Here is a 10,147-nt window from a genome sequence, read left to right as displayed (position 1 = left end):
ATTCCTTGAATTTTTCTGATAATTTTTCATATATAAATTATTTAATTTGGAGTTACGGTTAATTTTCTATGAATTTTGGAAGTTTTTAGGCATTTTCTGAAATTTATAAATCATTTAGGATTTATTTAAATTCCAGAACAAATACTGCGTCAGCATGACGTAATAGTGACGTCAGCAGGGTCAACCGAGCGCCCCAGGTCAAACCTGACGTGTGGGGTCCACACGTCAGTGTCTCAGTCAACTAACCAGGTTAGTTAGCCCTAACTAACTTAGTTAGCCGGGCGGGGCCCGCATGTCAGTGGCCTACCTAATTAACTAAGTTAGTTAACACTAACTAACTTAGCACTAACTAAGCAGGCGCCTGGGCCCACACGTCAGGGGGTCAAACCCCGGGTCAAACCCGCCGGAGTTGACCCGCGGCTTGTCGCCGGCGACGCCAGCAACGGCGGAGGGCGTCGGAAACGCTCCTTCGGCGACCAAATCGGCGACTGAGGGGCTCTACGCGTAGCGGGGAGTCGCCCGCATCCATCTGTGCAACCGGCAGGGGCTGGGGTGGCTCGAACTCACCGGAACGGGGCCCGCGGCGGCGACCGGAGTTCGGGCCAGCACGGGCACGGGGCTACGCTTGGCGAGCGAGCGAGCTGAGAGGCTGGGCGGGCTCCTGGAAGATCCACGAGCTCGAGGTCATGCTCGGACGCGAGTTCGGTGACCTACAACGACGGCGGCGACATCGCCGGTGGAGCCGAGCTCGCGGCTCCGGTGGAATCGAGGCTACAGGGCGCAATCGAAGGGGAAAAGAGGGAGGGGAGGCGTGGGAGCTCACAGCGGTGCCGTAGGGGTGGTTAGCCGGCTCGGGGACGCGACGATGGTGGTGAATTGACGATGAAGATCCTCGGCGGCCGGCGATGGAAACGGCGATGCCGGCGACGTTGTGGCGCGTCCGTAGTTCCATGGCTTGGTGGGGAGGTCGAAGATGTCGTGACGGAGCTCTCAAGCACGCTGGATGGGCGAGGGAGGGCTGGTGGCCATGGTTACGGCGACGAAGACGGCGAGCTCCGCTCGGTGGTGTGCGCGGGAGGGAAGCAGAGGAGGGAACGGGGTCCAGGGGAAGAGAGGGAGGGCTGGACGGCTCCGGGCGGCTGCGTGGCGTCTCCACGCATGGATAGGCTCGAAGGGGGAGGCCTCCAGCGCGAAGCAGGAGGTGGCCGGCGTCGACGCGCGCCACGCCTCGCCTCTGCTCGTCCTCCTGGCAAAGGAGGAAGAGGACAAAGGAGGAGGAGGTGGGCTGGGCCGGCTGGGGGAACTGGGCCGGCTCTGGTGGCTGCGCGGGTAAGGCCAGGTAAGTGGCCCAGGTGGCCTCTCTCCCCTTATTTTTGTTCTGTTTTATTTTTTTCTATTTCTGCAATTTGTTTTTGATTTGTTTTAAATATCAAATCATTTAATAAAATCCTGGAAATAAATATGGGTGCTTTCTGAATTATTCCAGTGACCCTTATCAATTTCCAACATTTATTTGAGCATTTAAAATATTTATAGTATTTAAATGCCCAAAGTCAAATACAATATGATTTAATTCAAAAATCCAAAAATGACCTAAGGATATATTCATCATTTTTGGCAGAGGTTTCCACCTTAACCAGAAATCATGAACTTTTCTTAGGGGCCTTTTGGGTTTATTGAAAAGATTTTAACTTACCCTAGTTGAGTTGATTTAATGCTAGGGTTTGAACATCCCCATTTCAATTTTAGGCAAAATTTAAACATGATGCAACACATGACTAGCTAGCTCAGAGCATTACCAGAAGCTAGGGATGTGACAACTCACCCCCACTAAACAAGAATCTCGTCTCGAGATTCAAGCGTAGGGTAAGGTGAAAGGTAAGCGCAACTAGTATAATCTTCACGATCCAGGGTGCACTTCAGTTGAACGTTGATTTGAACACCATCTTTGTCTTGTCGTCTTGCTCTGAGCACTCCTGTCAACATGACATGGAGGGAAGAAGGAGACTCTAGAAGGGTCGATCTTCTCGAAGATCGAGCAACTCACGGAATGAGACATAACAATATCTCTCGAGCTGAGAGACGAAGCACACATCCATAGGAATGGAGTGAAGCAGATGACGAAGGTTCACTAGGTAGACCACAATTCCACACCTAAGAGGGTGGTGAACGGTTGTCAACGTAGCGAGGAGTTGAGTTTCCATGATACCATAACGATGCACCTTAGGGAAGGTGACTCGTAGAAATATCCCCTTAAGTGGCAAAAAGAATTACCTTTGATTCAGAGATCATTGAGACTCTTTAAACCAGCCTAAGGCAATTCTCGAGCAATCGTTTGGAGGGGGTCGGTGGAATGGTATACTCGGACTTGGCTGATGTGGATGACCTTGTTGAAGACAACGTAATGGATGAACTTGCTTACCACCAGAAATGGAAGAGACCCATGGTAGAATGGCACATTGGCGGTGCAAGCTGGGAACAAAATGCAAATGCTGGGAATGATTCTGGTAACTGGGGAGAGGCTCATCAATAGAGAGTGAATTCACTGTTTGAAAAGGTCATAGCATTGCCGAGGAAACTGAGAGGAATCCCAGTTAGAGCTGATGATAACATGTAGCGCTTGTACGTGCTCTCAAGAACTTGAGCATTTCCACAATCATCAAGGTTTTATCAACATCCGTGTCAAGGGTGCTGACAACACAACATACTACCATGATGAATAGCGATGGACGATGCAGATGCAAAGGAGGATAACACTTTCTCAGATTTCACCCTTGGCAGGGCCAAGGAAATAAAATCTGGATGATCGACCGAGAGACATTTAGCACTCCGCTTCTAATGTTCTCCTTGACGTGCTAGTGTAACCCATTCATAGATATGGTTTGATAACTAGAACATCAAGTAAAGGTCGGACTTCGGGAGCAACAGAATCCATAAGGAACAGTTATGGAGGTAAATCCTACAAAATCCTTATGGGTAGGTGGCCAACTTCCTCAAACAAGATACTACAATAATAGGTCTTCCGGCTGGGTGTGTTGGCCACGACATCCACTTTACCGGTTATCGAGGGACCAATATTATAGTTCTTGGGAAATGTTCCAAACCATCATATCTTCCTGAGATTCAGATCTAGTTGGTGTCAGGATATTCCAGACTCATCGAGTCTAGGAAGAAAAATGAAAGTTTGCAACACAAATCGACGAGATGACGTTGCGAGATTCTCGGGGAATGAACTACGATAGTAAGCTCCAAAACATGAGCTGGTTCTGCTACAACATGTGAACACGATGTCCTAGACAAGCATGACCACGTGGTAGTCTTACAATAAAACACTACCGAGTTCAGGTGGAGAACCATCATCGAGGATATCGAAGTCTTTACGCAAGTCCATGGATTAGATCCCAAGCATAGACTTCTTTTCCTTGAACAAGTCAATCAGTGGCTTAGTGTGCTAGGGACACATATAGAATGAAGGTTGCAAGTCTCCAGGCCACAGAATACTTTGCACGTATGCATGACTGACTTGGGATGATTCCAGAGGAAGCAAAACTAACTTTCTCAAATCCACGGCGGCAACTTTCACCAAATGCACGTGTATAAGAGGAAGTCACTCCTTTCATCAAACAATTACTTCATGAGCTAGCATGAAGAAAATGCCTTCAAAAGTTTCCAACGCTAGCTTAATGTTCAACAACACCATGGAGGAGAGAAGGATGTTGCCAATGGGCTCAACAACAATTCATCTAGGTTTCCTTTTAAAAGGAATTCCATAGTTAAGTGAACACGGTGATAGCATTGGTCAGACCAAAGATGTAATGGTGTATGCTCGAGGGATCAACCACGAATAAGACAACATTACGAGAATCGTTGGTACTGATTTGATTTGACGATAGCCCACACTCAATCAAAGGATTGATAAGACAATAGGTCCAGCAACTGATCACAGGGACCAATCGATGAAGATATCATCTTTCTTCAACACACACTACACAAGAATATCCCTTTGGGACGAACTAAGTCAGGCAAGCTTTTATCTTCCAACCCTCCAAGTTGTTGTCTAGCTTAACCAACTAGCTCAGGGATATCCAACACAGATTCTTGGAGAAGGGTGGTTCACAAGAAACCAACTTGATCACGAGCTCAACACAGCGGTCAGGTGACAACCTGGTAATACTTCTGAGAAGATCTTCGGAAAATCACGAACCACCGATATGTTACTAAGCTTGAGAACAATCTTGCTTTTGAGGGCAAGACGATATGATCAAATGAGTGAGGACTTGACAAGATCCTAACTCATCAATCGAAGGGTGCACCGAAATAAGGACTAGGTAGCACGATCAGTCTTAGAAGGACGATTCAAAAACCAACACGCTAAGAATGAAATTATTGTCCATTAACTACCAAGCAACAAGGTTGCTAGGAGTATTGAATTCACACATCACGATTCACTTGTCGGCATTCTGGTTGCGACAACACGGAACCGAGGGATGAATAATGATGGCGAGAAGTATCACTACATCAAGAATTCACAAGAGCCGGTGCAATCCCCATGAAAATCCTGACATAAAGACGGTAATACTTCAGGGTAGAACAGAATCAAAAGGTGGGCTGGCATTTTGATCTGCGGAGCACAATTGCTTTGACCCAATCCTAGATATGGAAGAGGTACTGGAGTTTGTTTCTCCTATCATTCTACGATAGAATGGCTTGACGGACCACAAGAGTAATAGGCATCGATAAACGAATGCATGCATACTCTTGACTATCAATTGATAGACGAAGGTCAGTAGACAACTAAAGAGGGACAACTCAAAGGAACATATAACTTTCTGAGTTGTGGATGCATAGATTAGTATGTCGAACCAAGTTCAACATAATTCTTCGGGATAACCCATGCAGAAAGGTTGAGCTGGCAGAGTCGCAATATAGAATGGAGAACTCATAGAGGGCCTGTTGTGATCTTTTGATCCAACAAACTTCTGCCATAATGGTTCATGGTATTTGGAAGAACGATATACCACGGACCTCGAGGACTAACGCAAAGGTTACTAATAACCTAAGGGAGCTAGCAATTACTATCAACATGAAGTAAGTAGGGTGAATCTCGGGTTCAAACCCAGGAGTAGAATACGTACTACTAAGTAGCATCACGGAATGCTTTCGAGAATAAAGGCCAGAATCATCACACTAGGACACAAATCATGGCTAGACCACTAGATGATCCCCTGAGACACCTAGGGTCATAATAATAAGTCCAACATAAAGGTCGAGGCAGTAGAGTACCTCAACTCAACAATTAGTGTGATTGAGCTGGCATAAAGGAACATCGAAACCAGAGGGAAAGGATTTTGCAAACGCATCAGACTATTTAGAAACCTGGGATGACTCGGATAGCATAACGGCTATAAATGCTCAAAAAGATTTGAGACATACTACAAAATGGTGGCATAACCACTCAGAAGCACAATATCAAGGTTCCGAGATCAACAATTAACATACGGAAGTAGTAGGAACTGAACTGAGACTTAAATCCAACAATCTTATAAGTCTACTGATTAGTAACACATGGTCCTAATAGCAAGAAGAGATAGCCTAGTTCTTAATCCCCGTAGGAAAGATAAGATGACTCAGATCAGAAGGGCATAAGGTATAAGGAGTAAAAAGAGCCTTACGTTCCATCCCACAATCAATTCCCTTATATAACTAAAGAATTTCTAGACTCAACTTCGACCAGTTTGGCTTGGTAATCCTACAGACAGTCAAGCTCTGATACCAACGCTGTCAGGACCCCGACTCAATGCCACATCGATCTAGCATGTAACACCTCATATCACTTTGCGGCCTCACGCACGGTATTCCCACGGGTGTCGCCTTACCTTTGCCCGGGACCGTTTGCGCCTTTTGGCACACGTATATGACAGTGTCGCTAGCATCCATATGATAAGGAGCCCGGGCTGACATGGCTAGTCGTAAACCCAAAGCGGCACAGACTTACAGGGACAGGCATCCATGACCCAGCATCGAACGTGTCGGTCATCAGCGAGTGAAACCAAGCTGTAGCACTGGGCTAGAAGGACTCCGGTGAACCGGGCTGTAGCGGGCTAACAGGACTCCGGTATTCATCGCGTGACATTTCCCCGAAGGGACAGACACAGGAACGAAGAAGGACACATGCCGGCCAGCCTAAGTGTTCCGGAGCAGTAGCAAGCTACCATGGCTCGGTGGAAACACTAGGAGACATTTCCCCGTAAGAGAGGCTACTAAAGATAAACAACTAGATGGTCAGATCCCACACATACCAAGCATTTCAATAACATACACACAATATGCTCGATATGTGCAAATACAACATGGCAGCACAACATGACTCTATGACTCAAGTAATCTATTCAATAGGCTCCGAGGAGCGAGATATTACAAACATGGGTCTCATGACCCAACACTCAGAGCATACAAGTCAAAGCACAAGCGGAAGCTATCATGTCTGAGTACAGACAACTATAAATGAAAAAGGCTGAGAAGCCTGACTATCTATCAGATCCTGCCGAGGGCACAAGACCGTAGCTGAGGTATCAAGCTAAACGTCGAAGACCACGCGGAATTACTAGTGAGACTGAAGTCTCTCTGCAAAAACATAAAATAGGCAAACGTGAGTACAAATGTACCCAGCAAGACTTACATCAGAACTAACTACATATGCATCATTATCAACAAAGGGGATGGTGGGGTTTAACTGCAGCAAGCCAGCTTTGACTCGGTGGCTATCCTAAACTACGACTGCAAGCGACTCTTTTGAGGTGGCGCACACGAGTCCACATATTCACCATATCAATACACCACTATGGAACCGCTCCCGTCTCCCTACGAGAACGCCATCCATAGCACTCACGCTTATCTTGCGTATTTTAGAGTATCCACTTTCACTTGTCTATGAACTGATATAAGCAACCCAGAAGTCCTTTTCCGTGGACACGGCTATTCGAATAGATTAGGTTAACCCTGCAGGGGTGTACTTCTTCACACACGCTCTCACCACTTACCGCCGTTTACACGACATGTACTCGGCAACCTTCAAGCGGAAGCCCAACGTGGGTGTCGGCCACGGCCTGCCTAAACACTCAAGTCTCTAGTCCAGGTTTATCGCCTATTCGGGTTCCATCCATGAGGAGATCCGGCCGGAGTTTCGCTCACAGCCCCAAACGATGTGTACAGGGTTCCGTGACACCAAACGGGTGCCCGGTTTACCCGGCCACGTGCCTACCGCATCACAGCCCACGCCTACGGTCAGCGCTGTCCACGGCCTCCAGCATACTACAAACACCAGAAACTACTTGCAACTCCTGGACAGAGGACAAGGGTGATTAAGAAGCCGAGAGGGTCCATTGGTTTCGGGCCCAATGCGTGGTAGTAGCTGAATCATGGATCACAAACACAGAACTCAGTTCCTGAGGACGGCTGCAATGAGACAACCCACCATGTACTCCTACATGGCCTCTCACCGCTACCTTTACCAAATCGTGTTCACACACTTAGCTCACACACAGTAGGACATGTTCACACACCTCTGATTCATCCCCGATGAATCAGACCTGACTCAACTCTAAGCAGTAGCAGGCATGACAAACAAGCATGAATGAGTAGGCACATCAGGGCTCAAACAACTCCTACTCATGCTAGTGGGTTTCATCTAATTACTGTGGAATGACAGGTCATGCAGAGGATAAAGGGGTTCAGCTACCGCAGCAAGTAACAGTTGAATCGTTGTTGTCCTAATGCAGTAAAAGAGAGCAGGAGCGAGAGAGTAGGATTGTGTCGGAATGGACAAGGGGGTTTTGCTTGCCTGGCACTTCTGAAGATAACATTGAGTCTTCATCAGTGTCAACGATCACATCATCGGTATCACGTCTATCGAGAGGGGACAAATACCGGCAACACAGAAGGGAACACAATCAATGCAATGCACAATATGATGCATGATCATGACATGGCAATATGAATGTGTTTTGAGCTAATGCAACTAGCAACAGATTAAATGAAGTTGGTTTGAATACAAGATTGAAATTCAAACTCCATATGTGATTATTTAAATGTCATTCACTTCATTTGCTCTAAACAGTAGTGATAAGTTGTTCTAACATGCATGAAAATGGTACAGATGGATTCCTTGAATTTTTCTGATAATTTTTCATATATAAATTATTTAATTTGGAGTTACGGTTAATTTTCTATGAATTTTGGAAGTTTTTAGGCATTTTCTGAAATTTATAAATCATTTAGGATTTATTTAAATTCCAGAACAAATACTGCGTCAGCATGACGTAATAGTGACGTCAGCAGGGTCAACCGAGCGCCCCAGGTCAAACCTGACGTGTGGGGTCCACACGTCAGTGTCTCAGTCAACTAACCAGGTTAGTTAGCCCTAACTAACTTAGTTAGCCGGGCGGGGCCCGCATGTCAGTGGCCTACCTAATTAACTAAGTTAGTTAACACTAACTAACTTAGCACTAACTAAGCAGGCGCCTGGGCCCACACGTCAGGGGGTCAAACCCCGGGTCAAACCCGCCGGAGTTGACCCGCGGCTTGTCGCCGGCGACGCCAGCAACGGCGGAGGGCGTCGGAAACGCTCCTTCGGCGACCAAATCGGCGACTGAGGGGCTCTACGCGTAGCGGGGAGTCGCCCGCATCCATCTGTGCAACCGGCAGGGGCTGGGGTGGCTCGAGCTCACCGGAACGGGGCCCGCGGCGGCGACCGGAGTTTGGGCCAGCACGGGCACGGGGCTACGCTTGGCGAGCGAGCGAGCTGAGAGGCTGGGCGGGCTCCTGGGAGATCCACGAGCTCGAGGTCGTGCTCGGACGCGAGTTCGGTGACCTGCAACGACGGCGGCGACATCGCCGGCGGAGCCGAGCTCGCGGCTCCGGTGGAATCGAGGCTACAGGGCGCAATCGAAGGGGAAAAGAGGGAGGGGAGGCGTGGGAGCTCACAGCGGTGCCGTAGGGGTGGTTAGCCGGCTCGGGGACGCGACGATGGTGGTGAATTGACGATGAAGATCCTCGGCGGCCGGCGATGGAAACGGCGATGCCGGCGACATTGTGGCGCGTCCGTAGTTCCATGGCTTGGTGGGGAGGTCGAAGATGTCGTGACGGAGCTCTCAAGCACGCTGGATGGGCGAGGGAGGGCTGGTGGCCATGGTTACGGCGACGAAGACGGCGAGCTCCGCTCGGTGGTGTGCGCGGGAGGGAAGCAGAGGAGGGAACGGGGTCCAGGGGAAGAGAGGGAGGGCTGGACGGCTCCGGGCGGCTGCGTGGCGTCTCCACGCATGGATAGGCTCGAAGGGGGAGGCCTCCAGCGCGAAGCAGGAGGTGGCCGGCGTCGACGCGCGCCACGCCTCGCCTCTGCTCGTCCTCCTGGCAGAGGAGGAAGAGGACAAAGGAGGAGGAGGTGGGCTGGGCCGGCTGGGGGAACTGGGCCGGCTCTGGTGGCTGCGCGGGTAAGGCCAGGTAAGTGGCCCAGGTGGCCTCTCTCCCCTTATTTTTGTTCTGTTTTATTTTTTTCTATTTCTGCAATTTGTTTTTGATTTGTTTTAAATATCAAATCATTTAATAAAATCCTGGAAATAAATATGGGTGCTTTCTGAATTATTCCAGTGACCCTTATCAATTTCCAACATTTATTTGAGCATTTAAAATATTTATAGTATTTAAATGCCCAAAGTCAAATACAATATGATTTAATTCAAAAATCCAAAAATGACCTAAGGATATATTCATCATTTTTGGCAGAGGTTTCCACCTTAACCGGAAATCATGAACTTTTCTTAGGGGCCTTTTGGGTTTATTGAAAAGATTTTAACTTACCCTAGTTGAGTTGATTTAATGCTAGGGTTTGAACATCCCCATTTCAATTTTAGGCAAAATTTAAACATGATGCAACACATGACTAGCTAGCTCAGAGCATTACCAGAAGCTAGGGATGTGACATTGATGTAATGGTATCCACCTTGCAAAAGCGTCTTCAAGATGCGCTTCTATCCTTCGTGGGACCTTCGAGTCCCTTTAGGATAGGGTCGCATCTTGGGCTTGACAAGTCGGGCTCCGCCGCGGCGGCGGCTGGAGGCGGGCGGCCGCGGGGTGCGCCCGCAGGTCGCGG

This window comes from Triticum aestivum, chromosome 6B, assembly GCF_018294505.1.
Source record: "Triticum aestivum cultivar Chinese Spring chromosome 6B, IWGSC CS RefSeq v2.1, whole genome shotgun sequence".
NCBI classification, from domain to species: Eukaryota; Viridiplantae; Streptophyta; class Magnoliopsida; order Poales; family Poaceae; genus Triticum; species Triticum aestivum.
This window is presented reverse-complemented; position numbering follows the sequence as displayed.